This window comes from Thermobia domestica, chromosome 7 (genome assembly GCF_964235325.1).
Source record: "Thermobia domestica chromosome 7, izTheDome1.hap1.1, whole genome shotgun sequence".
Classification (NCBI taxonomy): Eukaryota; Metazoa; Arthropoda; class Insecta; order Zygentoma; family Lepismatidae; genus Thermobia; species Thermobia domestica.
In genome coordinates, this window is record NC_137460.1 from 16,123,425 (window position 1) to 16,143,025 (window position 19,601).

General features: G+C 31.7%; 1 protein-coding gene across 1 annotated transcript in view; it reads left to right on the forward strand.

Annotated features, from left to right (window-relative positions):
• Window positions 1-19,601, forward strand: part of LOC145689868 (uncharacterized) — a 109,652-nt gene that overhangs the window by 28,378 nt on the left and 61,673 nt on the right. The gene's annotated exons all lie outside the window — the stretch shown is intronic.

Genomic DNA, 19,601 nt, shown 5'->3' on the forward strand with positions numbered 1-19,601 from the left:
AAATTCATATTCTTATAATATTCTTTTTGGTTGAACAAGCAGTCTTTATAATCGTTAAATGATAGTTCTTTACTTATAAGATTTTTCTTAACTCCTTTTGCTTTTTTACAACATTTATTTTTTTGGAACCTGATTGAATACATTTCTGATCTTAAACCAACAAATTCTTCTATGATTGTTCCTTTAAGTTCATCTTTCATCTTACCAAGTATTTTCTTATTCACCTGTGGTATCTGTATTTGTTATCTTTAGAGTAATCACTCGTGTCGAAGTAATCAATATAATTTTTCATGTCTTTGTACACATCTTCTGTTTGGATATGGTATATATAACTACCGGTATCTGTATAACATACTTCTATTTTGCCTTGATATTTTGGTTTCATCACATTATAATGGAAATCGTACATTAAATACTTTGACAAATCTAGAATTGACATACCAACATAAATCGGTTTGTTAAATTGCACTTTAATTTTGTTCATGTGAACCGCTACTAAATTTTCCGTAAAAACTGTAGTATTTTTATAATTTGGTTTTGCTACAAGCTTCTCGTATTTTTTCTCATCACTTACAAGTTTAATATCAACTCTCTTTCTAATATTCTCCATAGTCTTCCCAAATACTGAATTATTCATGAGCTTATAAAAGTCTCTTTCAAAATCATTTTTTGCTTTCGTTCTCATTTGTGTTTAAATCAATATATTTCTTTAACCAATCTGATTGTTCGAACTTTATTACTCGCTGCATTTTCTTAAGTTTCAATCAAAGTGAAAGACATTGTTTTAGGTTTCGATAGTGAATTACACATTTTTCTTTGTCATATAGGGTTGTTAATAGCTTTGATTGTTTTGAACCAGGCGGACATATATTTTGAGGAGCTAATAGGTAGTCTTTGTGATAGTCATGTAATTCTTTAGGATATTCAAGATCAACTTCTAATATATAACCAGTATCAGAATCATCAGGTATATTTGTGAAATCTATTTCTTCAATCTCATCTTCACTTAACCATCTAAATCCCTTATACGGTAGATATTGACTCATTGCCCACCCATACAAGTTATTGGCATCTAGATACATTAACTAAGAATCTTCTTTATTCTTATCTTAATCTTCCATATACTTAGTATTTGCTTTAACATATCTTTTTGAGCATTGACTAATTCCACCTCTTATACCTTTCTCTACCATTAATACCATATCATAACCCCACAACAATTCTAATTTTATATTTGTCATCATTAACATTGCATCCCAAGCTAAACCTGGTGCTGTCATATACCAAGCAGGATCAAGGTCATAAGCTTTGACATGTTTCTCTAAAGTTCTCAAACACATCTGCTAACAATAATACATCTGTTTTCAAATATAAATCATGGTATTGTCCGAGATTCTTAATGCCAAATGTTTCTCATACTTTCTTTGCATGTTCATAATCATCACTTATATGTGTGTTCATAAGCTTGTTGAAAAATGCTTCTTTTAGTGGTAATTTTCTTTCTCTAAACCTATCCCAACTGTTAACATAATCATATGGGTAAACACCTTTTCTTATTACAAGTTGAAACTGTTCTTGATTAGGATAAAAGTGTTGGGTATGTATCATTTGCTCAGGTTTCAAGTTCGATGATAATTTGTCTAAACTAGAAGCCATAAATCTAAATGAATCTACCAATTTCAATTTAATAGTTCCAACCTTTTTACTGAATGATATGTATCTTTCTTCATTATTGGGTATTAGATCTATTTCTTCTTTATTACATCCAAGCTCTTTTATAAACAAGTGTGAGTCATATCCTGTCAAGTTATGTATGATCACTGGTACAAACGTTGGTATTTTGACTTTTAAATTGCAGTTATTACATAGAGGTGCTACAAATTTTCCTGTTATATGATCATGATGCTTAACTTTATAATTTTCTTTAGTATACTCCTGCTTACAGTAATAACAACATTTAGATTCATTGAACTCTTTTCTCTGACTTTTTGTTAATGGTAATTCGTTATTTTGTTTGTATATGTTCGATATGTGTTTAGCTTCTTTTGTTAACAGTCTTATAAATTTATTAGCAGCGTTCTCACCTCTATACAAAACAATATTAGTTTTACTTCTATCGCTCTTTACTACATAATAACAAAATCCAGATGGTTTATGTCGTTGATATTTTTTGTATATGGCTCGTTATCTGGATAACATTCTTCACAACCCATAACTTTATGTAACAAACATTCAAAATCAGCATAAGTCACAAATGGAATTTTCATTGTGTATTGGTAGTTTTTAAATTCAACACATTTACCTTCTTCAGGCATTATTATTTTTACTGGTTCATTTAACGAACAATCTTGCTCATGTTTATTTAAAGCGTCTTGTGAGTAAAAGTATAACAAACATCTATCACATAAATATTTTCGAGCTTTCCATTTTGTTAGCTGTGTACTTACTAGTCTGCTTAAATCCTTAATCCAGCAATAGTGTGTTTTAACTTGATCTTCATTTTGTTCTTTTACATATAATACATTGACATTATTTTCTTGCTTGTTTTCTGTGTGATGTAGTATATAGATTGAATAGTCTTTATCGTATGCATAAACATTTATAGAAATATCAAGTAATTTTTCAGCTTTTGGAATATCGCTTAGTTTTGCAGGAAAATGAATAATTTTTAAATTTAGATTCTAAGTTTAACAAAGGTTCATTATCTTTTGGTACTCGTTCAGGATGTGAATTTGTAGGATATAAGGCTCCGTGTAATGAATATAAGAAACATTTTTCATCTTCATTCTTTACATTAATTACTGCCTTTTTGTTTTGAATTTGTTTAGGTAATTGTATGTATGTTGATCCTCTATATGGTGTATATTTGACGATTGCTAGTTGTAAAAAGTTAATGTTTATAAGAGCCCAGCCAGAACCTCTAGCTTGGAACTCATCCATTCTTGTTCTTAATGTTTGTTTCATCTTAGTTATTTCTTCTTTTAAATTACTTGATTGATATATTTCTTGGTTTTCAGTGTTAAAATAGAAGTTTTGAGTTTCTTCACCTTTCTTATATGTACAACTTATATAAAGATTAGCTTTTAATGAACTATGTTTACTTAAGCTAATTTATAATATGTTTAATATAGCTTTAGATGTTGCAGTAATATATTGTTCAAGTGGATCTTGTGGTTTGTAATCTGTTGTAAATTCCCATGTTTCTAATCTTGATTTCATTGTCGTTTCTTTGAGTTTTACATCAAATGGTACTGATTCAACTTTGATTTTTGGTTCTTCAATTATTTCTTGTTTAAATGGGAATATATCTCTAATCTGTCTTCTGCTTTGTTCATCATCATATTGCTTAAGAAGGTTTATTGGTTCATGTTTTCTTAATCGGGAATATCTTCTGATCCCCCTCTCTTTACATCGTCGCCTTAACTCCACTACAGTAAATCTAATATAATTACTCATCTTTTAATATATAGAAAATCTTAGAACTCAATTTTTATCTTCACCAGATTATTTCTGTTCATTTTTGTACTATTTTTACTTCCATTTATCCGAATACAACACTTAACATTGTACACTCCTGCCATTGTCTACATATTACGCGTTGTATTAGAACACGACTTTCATGGGAATAACCCATCAAAGTTACATATACACATATTAAAATTAAATCATTTTTGTAAACTTACTCATCATCGTCATAATCATCACTACCATATTAATATTCATCATCACTACTCAAATAGGATGTTTTTTGTTGCATTATTAATAATTCTTTTTCCTTTAACAGTATTTGTTTCTCTAATAGTGCTGCTAAGAGTTTAAGATCATGATGAATTAGTTTAAGTCTATCATGTAATAAATGAAAATGTGCTTCCATATTTATTATATAGAAAACCAACAAAAATGAGATAAATTTAAAAAATCTAAGAATAAAAACGAACAGGTGAATATGAGAAGTGCTAAGGAAATATTATCTTACAAACCTATATTTGATTGTGTATGTAAACATCTAGATATTGGTGATTATAATGATGAAGGCAAAATAAATTTTAGCGTGTCCATAGGTATGTTAGATCATTTGTTCAAGAAAGCCGCTAAAGAAAACAACTCATTTCTTATACAAAACATTCTCTATGCAAACGTTATGAATTTGTCTGATGAGATGTTAGATTCACTGACTGATGAACAATGGTTATCTATAGGTTATGATGATTATGAGGAGGAATATAACTATGATCACATTACAGAAGACTTGATACGTAAATATCTGCAGAAAGCTAATTTCAGTAAAATATGTTCATGGAAAAGGTTATCAGAAGAGTTAATAAGAGAATTAGCTGATAAAGTTGATTGGGAGATTATTTCAGAAAGCCAAGACTTATCAGAAGACTTTATAGGAGAATTTGCAGATAGAGTTTATTGGAAAGAAGTTTCTTTAAATCAAAACCTACCTGAAGAATTTATTAATGAGTTTATAGACAAAGTTGATTTTGATGCTATATCTTATGGAAGCAAACTCTCTGAAGCCTTTATACGAAAACATGTAGATAGAGTTGATTGGTGGAGCTTATGTAGGACTCAGCATTTATCAGAAAACCTTATAAGAGACTATGCTGACAAAGTAGACTGGGCAATGATTTCAATATTTCAAAATTTAACAGAAAAATTTATTGCGGAGTTCAAGGACCGCGTTTATTGGGATAACATTTCAATTTATCAAGACCTCTCTGTAGAGTTTATATATGTATTTAGACACTTTGTGGATTGGAGAGTTATAATAAGAAAATATCATAATACTTCTAATTTAGGTAGTATATTGAATTTAGCATTCGACGTTACAACAGATGGTTTGTTTAATGCTTAACTAATTACCTTTTATGACTATTATATCATAAAAGTCGTAACCTTAATTATTAATTACCTTTAATCTGTTCGAGCCTTTTATGGTTATTATTCCATAAAAGACAACATTTATATATACATAACAACATTACTTTTATCTATCCAGCTATTATGTGAATCATCAAATCCTAGCCATTTTACCTATACTTTATCACCTTTCTTTCTTAACACCTTTTCCACCAAGTATTCATCTTTATGTTTCGTCTTTAATAGTTCTGGTTCGTAAAATCTACCTTGTACATCCTCTTCTTCTAAATCTTTAATTCTATATGTAGGTGGATTAAATGGAATATCTTCACTAATAACAAATACTTCTGTTGACCAATTAGGTGTATATCCTTTCTCAAATAACGCTTTCGATTTACTTATACGAACATAATCACCTAATTTGTATTTGGGTCTAACACGCGTATATTCTTTCTGATACATTTTTTCCAATATTGTCCGCTCATTTTTCTTATTAACTTCTATAGGCTTTAAACCAATGGTTCTATGTACTCTATTATTATACTCACATACCAATGTTGGTAATATCTCTATCCATTTATAATTCCCTTGTGTTGTGAACCTTTTCCACATGTTTTGTTTAAGTGTTCTATTAAATCTCTCAACAACAGAAGCTTTCTTACCACTATAGGTTGAGTAATGATTAATCTTATTTTCCTCCATTAACTTCTTAAACTCTTTATTGTAAAACTCTTTACCTTGATCAGTTTGTAAGTTACTAGGTTTTCTCGTTCTTAATATGGATTCGAATGCTTCTGTAACATTTTTACTACTCTTATCTTTAACAGGAACAGAAAGCGCATATTTCGAAAACACATTTATAATCGTTAGCAGATACTTATAACCTTTGTTTAATTTGAAAACATCTTTTAATACTCAACTATGCATTTCTAGAAGATCAGCTTGCCAAAGATCATCGATACCTTTTATAACCACACTTAATCTGTCAAAGTTTTTTCTAGATGGTTTGTGAATTTCTTCTATAATGTCTTCTCTAACACCTTTACCATCATATAGTTAGTCATTTTTTAACGAATTGAGTTTTAGTAACACCGCATACAGAACAAATACCTTTCTTTAGATATCTTCCATTCTTTGTTTTTTCAATTCTAATGGTATCTTTCTTTGTATCTGTTGATTTCTTACATTTAACACAATACATCATCATTATTTATTGTATAGAAAATCAATAAAATAATTAAAATTTATCACTACCTAATACTATACTTTTAACATAATCATCATCACTTGATTCGTTTTCACCATCTTCTATTTCTATATACATAATAAGCAATAATAATTTACCTTCTTTCAATTCAGAATCTTTAGATGGTCTAATTGTTAACTGATCATGCATATTAAAGTGTAATGGAAAACTTTCAACTAAAGCATCATTTAAAAATAGGTCTAAAAGATGTTTATTAAGACTTGATTCTATATGCATTAACCTACCTCTATAAAGAAATTTGTAGGCAGCAGATAAATTATATACAAAAAAGGCTGGTTTCTTAAGATCATCTTCTGCCAATCGACATTGAAATTCAACAATTTCTTTTCGTGTAAGTAAATTAAACTCTTCTTTCACTGATTCAAGCTGTTCTAATGTTATAACATCTTGTTTATCGATAGCATTAGGTACATTAACGAATCTTTTATTCTTAAAATCAACCCAGGATGTGTAATTTGACGTAAAAACTTCTCTAGATTCTTCTTTTCTACTTTTAATGTTACCAAAAATATCCATATTTATTATATAGCAAACGTCTTTAGGAAAGTTCTTTTTCTATGTACATTACAACAAACAATAATTGACCATCCATAGCTGAATTTTTAGTTGGTTTAATTGTAATTATATTATTCTTGTTAAAGGTAAAATGTAAATTTTCAATCAAAGTATCACATAAATATATCTCTAGAAAGTATTTATTCAAACTTAATTCCATGTGCATTATTTTTCCATTATAGAGAAATTTGTAGCCATTTGAGAGATTAAATATTCTAAAGATTGGTTCCTTGACGTTTTTAGCTCTTAATCGACATAAAAAGGGTATGGTTTCTTTCTGCGTAATCAATTTAGTAATATCCATCCCAATCTTTTGAAAATCTTCTTTCTTTATGTATGTGTCTTGTTACGTTTCTAATGCATCTTCAAATCGTTTTCTATCGTCCTCTAATTGAGCTTCTATTGACCTAAGTTGACTTACGCTAACCACATCATTTAAATTCTCCAACAATTGTAATTTTTCTTCACTAATATTAACATCACTTTTTCTATCTTTAACATTACCAAATATATCCATACTCATTTATTATAAAGAAAATGTCCATCCTATTTTTTCAAAACATTTCTTAAACATCTCTATTTGTTTAGGTGAATGTTTAAAATCAATATCAATATGAACATCATGCTTTCTCAACAGATGGTACAAAACACATTTTAAGTTAATAAACAATACTCTTTTTGGATACAGTTCTGTAAAGGTCTCGTGTAAGTTTTCGAAGTCGTTTATAAGTGTTTCTTCCATATGTCGTGAGTTTAATGGTTTTTGGTCGGTAAGGTGATAGTGTATTAAATAGACATCAACATAATATTTTGTGTATTTGTTTTTCTTTAGTACTTCTAAAACATCTTTTATTGATATTAAATATTTTGATATATCTCTAAATTCATCATTTAACACCTTGACCACATCTTTGGGAATAATTCTATTCTGTAAAGCTTGCAAACGAGATAACTGTAACTTAAATCTTTTTGTAGTATCATACCACGGTTTTCTTGCACAACCAGCTTTCATTTCTTCATTAGTACTGTAAACCCAACCACTCGCTACACAACAATCATCACAAATGTATCTACTCCTACCTTTTGTTAATGACTTACTACCACAATTACTGCATTTTAATGGTTTAGAACTATAATTTGATAACAACTCCTTTAAAGTAATTATTGGATGTAACTTTACCAACTCTCCTTCCGTGTACAAAATAACTAACTAGTGCATCTAGTTCATCTTCATGCTTCTGAAAATAATCTAAAAATCTATTGTGTATAGCTTCCATATTTATCTTAAAGTAAAACTTTTATGGATATAAACCATAAAAGCTTAAACTTAATCATTTTAATCATATATATAACGTCACTAAAATAATACCTTTGATTTAGAAGATTTAAAACCTTAACACAAAGATGACCACATATAACTGAATTAAAGTCTTGTATTCGCTCGTCATTGTAAAATAAGTTTTCGGTACCAAGATATTGTACTAGTTGTTTAGGAGGAACACCACCATAAGAGTCGAACACGTACTTTATGTTGTTATCTTTCCAATAGCATATCCAATGAGTACCAATGTTTTCTGATTTATCGAGGTTAACTATACCACTCATTTACATAGGGTTTTTGTGGAAGTTCGTCACTCATAAATACACCTCTAAATCGTTTTATCTTTAATTCTTTAACCAACCTCTCTATATCGAAGTTGGTCAATGGTTTTAGTTTTTTGACTTCTTTGGTTTACCTGCCCCCTGCTTTTCTTCCATAGCCATATTGTGTCTTTTTTGTTCTTCAAGTTCTTGTTTATTCTTCTTAGCATCAAGTACAATTTTAGTAATCGCTGCTGCACCACCTGCTAATGAGCCAACTGCTCCTAAAGCTGCTAGAATGGCTGGAATCGTAAAGATAAAACCACCCATATGCTCTTTTTAATCTTTTCATTTGTGCTGTAGTTAAAGTTAAATCCATTCCTTTACCTTCTTTAATTTTCTTAGATTTATCGCTAAGTTGTTTCTTTGTTAATACATGATCGATATTTAAATCCTTTAGTTCGTTATAAGGAACACTAAACATACAACATTTAATGGAACACATCTTCCTATTTATTTAAGATAAAATCTTGGTTTGTAGAAGTACAGTTGTTGTAGCTCCACCAAAATCAATTAAGGAATCATTCTCATCTGTTGTCCTTATCTCAAAATTAGCAACCTTGTCTTTAGATATAGGGAAAAATAATGGATAAGTAGGTTCGTAAATAATACTATGTTTAAACTCGGCATCTGTTTTAAATGATGCTATAATTCCTGTTTTTCTATGTGTGTACTCCGTATCTTTAACAAACATACCATCTGCTATATTACAGTGAACATTAATTGTATCGAACGGATGAAACTTTGGTATCTTATCTCCAACATGTTCTGTTTTTCTATCAAAGTTTTTTTTCACTAAAACCTAATACAGTATTAATGATATCTAAGGTTATATTACATCGTTCGTTAAATATTTTAACTCTATTTTTCTCTCTATCCTCAGTAAATTTAATATCTAAACTAGCATTAAAAGCATCAGAGTATGGAAAATTTGATTTAATATATTCTTCAAATTCTTTTAAATTATATTGACCAGGTTGAACTATAAGTTGTTTTGTAAGATTAGAAAAGCCAGGAAAGTCACAAAATGTTAGTTTATTATTTTCTTCTGTAACGTTTGGAGTTAAGTATGTTGTGTAAAACCCAACTAGTCCTATACTTAAAGAGTTGCTACTGTTGTCTAATTCGTAATGGAGTTTCTTCTTTAAAACAGAAGTATCACTCGTTAACTTAAATACCTTAGCCATTTATTATATAATAAATGAACGAGTTTGATTTACCTAAAGATATTCCAAGAGAGAAAGTAATCAAGTTAATAGAAGATATCATTCAAAAGTTAGAATACAGTTTAAAGAAGAAAAAGAGAAAACTACGAATTGTTATATATGCATACTACACTTTGATTACGTTATCGGTTATACTTTCTGCAACAACTGAGTTTATTAATATTTTTATACCTGTAACAATTTACTCAATATTAACAACGTCTCTTGCAACTGGAAGTGCTATTATAACAGGTTTGTCGTCTACGTTAAACATAAACAAAAGAAAAGATGAATATAAAACCATTGTCGCATGTATTAACTCATTTAAAAAAGAGTTAGAGATGGTAATAACACTAAATGGTGAATTAAACAACGAATATATAAAAGATACGTTGCATAAGATCAGAGAACAACTTAAAGACATAAGATCATAAAAGACGTTAGCAAATAGGGGCTGGACGATTTTCTTTATAATAAATGAATAAGAAAACTATTAATTGGGATGTAAAAGAGATGATAAAAGAAACAACAGCTAAGAAAAGAAATGGAGAACTTATACAAGATGATATTCGACGTCTTATAGTGGGTCCATCTGGGTGTGGTAAAACTTTTTTGTTATTTAACTTCTTATTACAACCAGGTTAGTTAAACAATAAATACTTCTACATATATTCTAAAAGCATGAATCAGCCAAAGTATAAGCAGTTAAAAGATCGATTTGAAAAAAGCAGAACTAAAGTTTAAGAAGCAAATAGCAACGTTCTTAAGCAGTAATGATTGTATTGTACCTATTGATGAATATGAACAATACTCTATACTTGTGTTTGATGATTACATTTTGGAAAATCAAGATACTGTTAGAAATTACTTTACGAGAGGTAGACATAGACATTTAGACTGTTTCTATCTTGCACAAACATATTCAAATGTACCTATACAGCTTATAAGAGATAACGTTAACTTCCTATGCATATTTAGACAAGATGATACTAATCTTAAACATGTGTATAACGAGTTTGTTGGACGAGATATGCCTATGATAAATTTAAAGAGATATGTTCAAAATGCTGGCAAGAAGATTATAGTTTTATAGTAATTGATATGACAAGGAAGGTAAACAATGGTAAGTATTGGAACAAGATAAAACACTTTATAAAGGTTTGATGTTTTTTCACGTTTTTACGTTTTAACGTTTGACGTTCTTTGACGTTTATTGACGTTTTTTCACGTTTATTGACGTTTATTTACGTTTGAAGTTTTTTCATGTTTATTGACGTTCTTTGACGTTTTTATGTTGGTTCGTTTTCTATAAAATAAATGGATGAGAAAGAAATTAATAAGAATTTTAAGTTAAAGGAGTTCTTGATAAAGGGCTTCAAATCTTGGAAGAAAGAAAGAGCATGTATATATGATAAATTTAAGACACAAGAACAATCTGTAATTGATGCTATTCAAAATTTAGGAAGTGAGATCAAAGAAGTAGCAGAACAAAATAAAAATCTAATAACTTGTTCCAGCTGTACATAAGACGGCTTCAATAGATCCTAGTCTACTAGAAACACCTTAAAAGATAACTTATGATAGTCCTCCAAGTAGTGGTGATACGCCTATAACGGGAGAAATAAAACAAATGAGAAAACAAATGAAAGAAAGTCGAAAGAGTAGAATCTTTAACAACAGCACAATCATTTGGTAAGATTGCAACAAAATATTATAGTAAAAGAAATGATAGTGTGTTTGGAATAAGAGCTGTAGAAGAAGATGTAAAAATAATAAATAAGATAGGAAATTCTGAAGTTAAAGTGGGTGGTGATGATTTGATAATTAATGGTAAAACTTATAAAGGAACAGAAGGTCTATGGGAATTGTTAACGATGAATACTAATAAAACCATTGAAGATTATGATGATGACGATTTTGAACAGTACAAGGAAATAATAATAGAATCAGATGCTGCCTTCCAAAAATATAATCGAGATAAAAAAAGTACCATCTAATAGAGGTTCTAAGTACATTAATATTATCAAGCTTATTTGGGATGATTATATTAAACCAAATTTACCTCCAACTCCTAAAAGGACTGGGGAAGGAATTAAACAATATACAGAGATACCTAAAGAATATATATCGATGGATGATGTGAGAAAGTTAATTGATCGGCTAATAGTTATAGATGGAGAAGAAAAGGCTGGTAATAATAACTTTTATAATGAGAAAGTAGGTATAGAGAGTATGATTAATAACAAGTTTTCACAATTTATTCCTAATGACCCAAAAGGTATAGGGTATTTGATTAAGATCTTAAATACATTACCACCACGATTCTGGAATGATGATAAGCTTGGAAAAGGACTAATGAATAAGATTTTAAACATGAAGGGTATACCAGAGTTACATATACCTGGCTACGAATTTTGTGGGCCTTTTACGAAGCTACAAGAAAGATTAGAAAGAGGTGATAAAGGTATTAGCCCATTAGATGAGGCTTGTAAAGAACACGATATATACTACAGAGACAATAAAGATACAGAGTCAAGACGTATTGCAGATAAGGAACTAGAAACTAAAGCATGGAATAGAGCATTTAGTAGTGATGCGTCAATTGGTGAACGATTAGCTGCTTTTGGAGTTGGTACTGCTATGAATGTTTAGGTTAGGATGGGGATTATAAGTTTTTAAATGTTTATTATGTATGATTCTTTTATGGTTACATATCATAAAAGCGTTGTTTCAAGATTTTCTTTATAATAAATGGATAGTATTGAGATTTACGAGTTACAGAGTTTTAAACCTAACACAAGAACATTTAATAATTTGAATGAAGCTAACAAAGATATTGAGTTTGATTTCGATGTCAGGGATGGGTTTATACATCCACACAAAGCAGATTGTCATATAACTTTTGAAGTTGTTGGTGCAGCAGTTGGAGGAACATTTGGTGCAAGCGATACTATAAAACTTGTAGATAACTTCTTACCATTCTTCTATTCTCAAATTGAGGTTAGAAAGCATGTGGTTGATATAGATAAGATTGAACTACCTGGAATAACATCTACAGCTATTGGAACATTAAAGATTTCTAAACCAGAAGTTGAATATCTAAAACAGGCTAGATTTGAAACAGATGATAAACTTGGCCTACGAAAGGACTAGCGTTTTGTATCCTTTAAGATTAATTCCAGGCTTTTTAAGTGATTATAAGTTTAAGTGGTTATGTGGAAAGGTGGATTGAGAATAACATTTACAAAAGCTAGTAATCATAACGATGCCTTATAAAAATGGACTGGAACAGGGGCAGGTGCAGCAGCTCCTCATGATGGAAAAATAAGAATAAAGAATATGGAGATAAGAGTGCCGATTATTGAATACGAACCTAATTATGAAAACAAGTTAAAGTTGAATATTCTTAAAGAACCTAAAATCATGTTTTCATTCCATACTTATCAATGTGTTCAGAAGACTGTTGTAGGTTCTATCTTGGAGTTTGATGTTACTACTCAATTTAATTCTAGACAATTTGATATGCCTGATTTCGTAGTTGTAATGTTCCAAACTGATAGAAGTGGTAAACCAACAGCAGATGCAAGTAAGTTTGATCATTGTAAGGTAAAGAAAGGAAGGAATGAGGTATTTCCTAAAGAATCAAGAAACTTAGATATTGCTAAAAGGGATTATTTTAAGATGTATGAAGATTATACTGCATTTAAGAGAATAACATGTGGCAATCCCGAAATGTACTATGATCCTAAGAATTTATAGATAACAGACCAATGTATGTGATTAATTGTAGTAAGAGGAAAAATGTATCGGTAAATGAGAGAACAAACATAAAGATTGTCGTAGACTTTGCAGAAGCTGTAGATGCTAATACTATATGTTATGCGATTTTAATTGGACAAAAGAACTTTACATATGATCCTAAGAATGAAAAAGTAGTAGAAGAGTTTTAGACAGTTAAATGTATTTTTTGTTATGTTTATGGAGGTTCTCCATAAACATTACAAAAATCATTAAAAAGTTTTTTTGTTAAAGGTAAAAATTAAGAGTGATTATTGATTTTCTATATAATAAATACGATGGCGAGTCATATTGAGGTTTTAAATAAACTTGGAAGTCTTGAGCGAAAACAAGTTATTGGATTAAGAGAATTAGAATTAGATACAGAATATAATATTGTGAAAATGGAAAAGATTAAAACTAAGTTTGGAAAGAGCATTTTAGTTGAGTGTGAGGAGTTTAAGCTCTTTCTTCCACCTAGATTTACAAAATACTTAACAGATAAAATGATTGATAAGATCGTTAAAGATGGAATAAAAATCAAATACACTGGTTTAAAAGATAATTATCCAACTGTTGAGTTATGTATGTTAATTTCAAATGAGGATCGGTTTCGTGAATCCAAAAAATAATAAAAATGACTAGAATATGTCTTCAGAAGTAAAAAATGGAGTGGTTATTATGGATCCTGAAAAAAAGTTCATTCTTACTAATAATTTCAATGTAATTGTGAAAAATGTGCAAACCGAAGTTCAAGTTGTTTTTGATATTAACGGCTGTCTATTCAGCTTGAATTATGATCAGTGGACAGAGCTTAAGAAGTCATTGTTTCCTATAGAGAACGAGGTTAGCAGAAGATTCCATTATCAATATCCGAACTTGTAATTTTAAGTATAAGTATGTTATAAGTGTTTTTGTGGTTTCATTACTATAAAAACTAAAACCTTTGGATATACAGAACACAATGTAATTTGAATTTTAAAGATACATGTATAAATAAGGGATATATTTGAGTTTTTATAATTATATGCTTAGAGTTATGTAATTTATAAGACATTCAATAGATAGTAAATTTATTTCTCTATTGACTACCGTTTGAATTTTGAAACTCGGTTAATATTTGACGAAGTTATTACAAATTCAAAATTTCGGGAATTTTTACGGGTTTATTTTTGAGTTTTCGGGAAAATGTTATTCTGTAAAAAAGTCTTAGAATTTTATGTAGATTATGGCAGTATTTTTATTTTTTCGATTTATTGAAATTTTGTACAGATATTTAAAAAGAGAAAATATCCTGAGGGTTGTGCAACCATTTATGCATTTTGTAAAATTGGTTATGTTATTAGTATGCATTTGTCGTTTGAGTTTTCGAAATCGGTTAATTAGGGACTGAGCTATTGAATTTTAACGTTATTTCAGGTTCAGGTTCAAGGTATTTTCCTTCCTTCTCTTCGTAAGTTTGGATTCGGAAAAAAATGAAAAAAATAAAAGTAAGTACTGTTTTTTTTCTTCTCACTTAACGTTTTCCATTTTCTTTTTCCACCAAAATTCAAGAAGTTCTTTGGTTTTTCTACTTCTTTCTCACTTAGTTCCCTTCCTTTACATTAAAGCCTAGCCTCCAAGCTAATTTAACCAAATTTCCTTCCTCTTTCATTTCATCGATCCATTTCCATTTTTCCCCGATTTTTTGGGTTTCTTCACATTTTAACAATAAGTGTTTTAATGTTTCATCTTCTTTAAAATATAATTGACATTTTTCGTTCACTTCTTTAATTTTTTTCAATCTTACCCCTGTTTCAAGGCTCCCTGACCTGGCTTTGAAAAGTAAAATGCTTTCTAAATCATTGTTCATATAATTTATTTTCTCATAACGCTTTTTATGTGTGTATATTCCTTTTAAACTGCTCTTCTTAACAACTTCTTCATACCACTTTTCCTGCGCTTTCTGTTTAAATGTTTTTTCTGTGATTTTTCCCAATTTTTATAATTTTCTTCTCTATGCCAGCGGGTAGTTTGATCATACTTTCTTTCTAATTTCCTAACTCTCCTAAACCATTTCGTGTTCTCCCCTTTTCTCATATTTTTAGTGGCCTCATGCACCACTTTTACTAATCTTGTACCTTTCATAAATTTTAATCTTCGAAGATAATTTACTTTACTCACACCTTCTCTTTTTTCAAAATCACTCCATCCCATCTCTCCTGTTATTGTTACATTTGCACTTAATTTATTTGCTCCTAGGGCAAACCTTCCTATTTGATTTTGTGCTTGTTGTAAAATACTCCTGTTTTTTTTCGTTAAAGTTATTACTTCATTTGCATATGTTAGCGCCGGTACTGCTACTTGTTTCCATAGTATTCTTGATACCTCATATCTATTGTATGACCACATTGCTTTATTTTTTATAATTGCTGTATATTTTTGTAGTTTATTTTTCAGTTTTTTTCTCATGTTCAACTAAGTATTGTTCTTCTTCTTCAAGTGTGATTCCTAAAAATTCTATTTTTTCAGTCCTGCTTATTACTATGTTTCCTGCTTGTATATTTTTATCATCTATGTCTCCACTAAAAACCATGAACTTGCTTTTTTCTTCATTTATTTTTAGACCAATTTCTTCTTTTTTTGGGGGTGAGGTTGCAGTGTTGCCAACTCACCTTTAACAATTATCATATTTATTAGTAATGGGGTGAATTCATCCCTATATGTTTTAAAGCGATATCTTGAAAAATTAAAATCCTGGAACGTTTCGAAAAAGTGTTGAGTTGGAAACACTGATTCTAAAAAAGAGATCTAGTGAGAACAGCATGTACAATTTGAGAGTTGTGAATTTCTTTCTTTTATTTGAGGAAATGATGTTGAGGAAATCATGTTGAGCTATATGTGAGTCATTCTCTCTCTTTCTTGCTGGGAGTGGAAGGATATATGACGTGTATCAATTGACATCATAGTTATTGCGTAGTCCCATTCCTTGGGATTGCGTCATATAACAGCTCCATCTCACGACAGCTAGCTAGAACTTCTGTTGGTATGAGGAGTAGGAAAGAGAGAGGCTATAAATCTCATGTACATGTATATTATTGCTTCTCTCGACTGAATGCGTGTGTGATGAAAGTATATATATGCATGTAACAACCATATGCGACATACTAAATTTTAAGTTCGTATTACTCAGCTATTTCTGAACCGATTTGGATCAAACAAAAACTATTTTTGCAATCAAAGACAGCCCTATAAGTTATAAGTTTTTAGATATAAGTTTTTATGATTTTCAATGTCATAAAAGCATATTCAATCTCACTTTATCATTGTACTTATGGGAATACTTTGCGCGGTGTAACTTTGTATAATTAGTTGGATCCTTCTGCGCTGGTCAAAAATATGTCTAAAATGGGTTGGTCTAGAGTTTTTGGCCCAGAAGTAATCATGTCCTACTACTAACAGTCGTTTGGAAAAACCGATCTCCTTCTGTTTGATAACATTGAAGCAATTTTTCTGCGATTCTTTTGCAACATGCTTTCTGCTCTTTACTCAGATCATGCGGAACCCAACTCATCTTCATCTTCAGCTTCTCAGTAATGATTCTGTAAAGTGAAGTGACAGATATTTTGGCCTGATATGCAATTTTCTTACATGTTTTCGTCGACCCTCTCTCAAAATGTCATTCACAATAATCCAGGATCGACTTCTTGGTGGAGGGGGCGGGTTGTCATACTGCTACTTTTAAGGGTTCCAAACTCTGGGATGGGTTTTATTTATATATATAAAATAAGAAAGTTTCCTCCTCTGGGCTTCGATCGCCCGTCCCTGGATCCGCCCCTGCAATAATCTCAGGAGTGTAGTCTGTTGCAGTTGATGGTCTTGTGTCCGCAGTGCTTACACGACCTTCACGGAAACGAGCTGAGCACCGAAATACAGTGCTATGAATCACTACACTATTTCGACAAACCTCCCGCAAAGCATTGCAAATTTAAGTTGAATTCTTTCCACATAGAGTTTCGATGTTGATATAGGAACGCTTATCATCATGTGTAACCCAATTTCAGGCAGGTTCACCAATGAATTTCTCACAACACAGCTAAGCAAACCAGAAAACAGAAACAATCGTCAAGCCCAAACTCTGACCCACAACTGACCTAAAAGTGAACTTGATCAAACCACTCAAACGGTCGTGCATAGGCTGTGTGCAAGACTTTTGAAATGACCGTCGTATTTATACCTGGACCCTGTCATTTCGTAACGGTTTGCGGCAACACAAAGTGAAAATAAGCATTTCGGTTTTACTTTCACGTGGTGACGTGTTTGTTTTCTACGACACAGTCCCACGTAGCACAGGATGGTGCTTGTCTCTCTCCCTTCTCTTCCTTTACGCGCATATACACTGTCGCTGACATGCCTCCTCTATACGAACAAAAGCCCGTGTGAGTCTCCAACTTCGTTCTGTTCAAATAGATAAAATGATAGTTTCTAGTGACCACCATGCACAGGTTTGTACGTATTTTTCCGAGAATAATCGCTTTTCAGGCATATCATTTTGCAGTATATCATAAATCTATATCAATTATTGTGAACCATTGTACAAAAACAAAAGATTTTGATTGAATTATAATAGGAAAATTGTGTGGTTATGCCTTCTTAAAGTTAAACTGTGAGGGCACGGTTGCTCAGTGCGTGGGGTCCCTGATACGATTTCCGATCCAGTAAGTTTGTGGTGGATAACATCGTGTCTATGAGGTTGTCGGGTACTCTCGCTTTCTCTCACATTCTCATCCAATTAATTCTTCTATCATCAGTGACTTGCCTTAGTCATTGTCCCCCTTAGCCTAAATGGCATAAACTAGGAACGTTATACAGAAAGTTACGCTGCGCTAAGGAATACGATCTCGTATATAATTTGCAGAAGAACTATGGAATATTATTTACACAGTTTCTTTACAACTTACCCACCTTTGCTAACACACCTGGTCCCTATAGACACCTTGAGTTTCGACTACTTTGGCCCTGCCCTAACTTGGTTAAATACTTCCTTGCTTTTTGTGGCCATTCAGCACAGATTTCATTTTTTTAAATACTGTACTCGTTTACTCGTCAACTCCCCATGTTACCAAAAATGGTTGGCCCAATATTGATTTTTAGTTGACATCACCAATTATCAACCGTTGAAACGATGGTTGGGCATGTCCGCTTTGCGTTTGTTGGGCCAACTCACCATTTCTCAACGTTGGTCCCACGAAGAAAACAACAGTTTTTCAACAATCTCCCAACCGTTGATGTCGCGTCAACCATTTGTTCAACTATGTTTCACCCGTTAATGTTTATGTCAACGTTGGGCCAACAAAAGAACAACCGTTACCGCAACCGTTTGACAACGGTTAGTATTTTACAACGTTGACCCAACAAAAAGTCAACCGTAATTACAACCATTATTCAACTTTATATACATATCAACCATATTTTGACGTTGGGCCAACGACAATAGAAACGATAACACAACCGTTAATGCACTTCAACCATATATCGACATTGGGCCAACGACAGGACACATGATAACTCAACCGTTAATGAACGTCAACCATTTATCAACTATAGATCGACGTTGGGCCAACGACAATACAAATGATGACAACCATTATTCAACTTCCAACCAGTTATCAACGTTGGTCCCACGTTGGGCCAACGATAGGTAACAACGATATTTCAACCAACATGGACTGGATGGCGGGGATGGTAGCTTCCTTTGTCGCATCAGGAGAATAACGGTATTGTACCTTGTACAGAACCAGACAATACTGACGCAGCCAATGGTGTACGGGTAGCAAGCCTGCTTGCCAAGTGGCATTCAGCTAGATCGAGCGTAACTACGAACCCTTCTCCGGCAGGACTTTCTCTGGGTTTCCTCAGTCCCACCTGGGGAATACCCGGATGCTGAGATGTGCAAATCCAGAGCCGCGCTACCTTCCCACATTCTTGTCCCTCCTATATCGGCCTAAGCATTGATATCTAAATGTTATAAACGAAGTTCAATTTCACTAGAAAAGAAAAGTTGAACTTTATTTATAACCTTTAGATATCAATGCTTAGGCCGATATGGGAGGGACAAGAATGTGGGAAGGTAGCGCGGCTCTGGATTTGCACAACTCAGCATCCGGGTATTCCCCAGGGGAGAGGGAGGAAACCCAGTGAAAGCCCTGCCGGAGAAGGGTTCGTGGTTACGCTAAACTAGCCGAATGCCTCTTGGCAAGCAGGCTTGCTACCCCTACACCACTGGCTGCGTCACTATTGTCTGGTCCTGC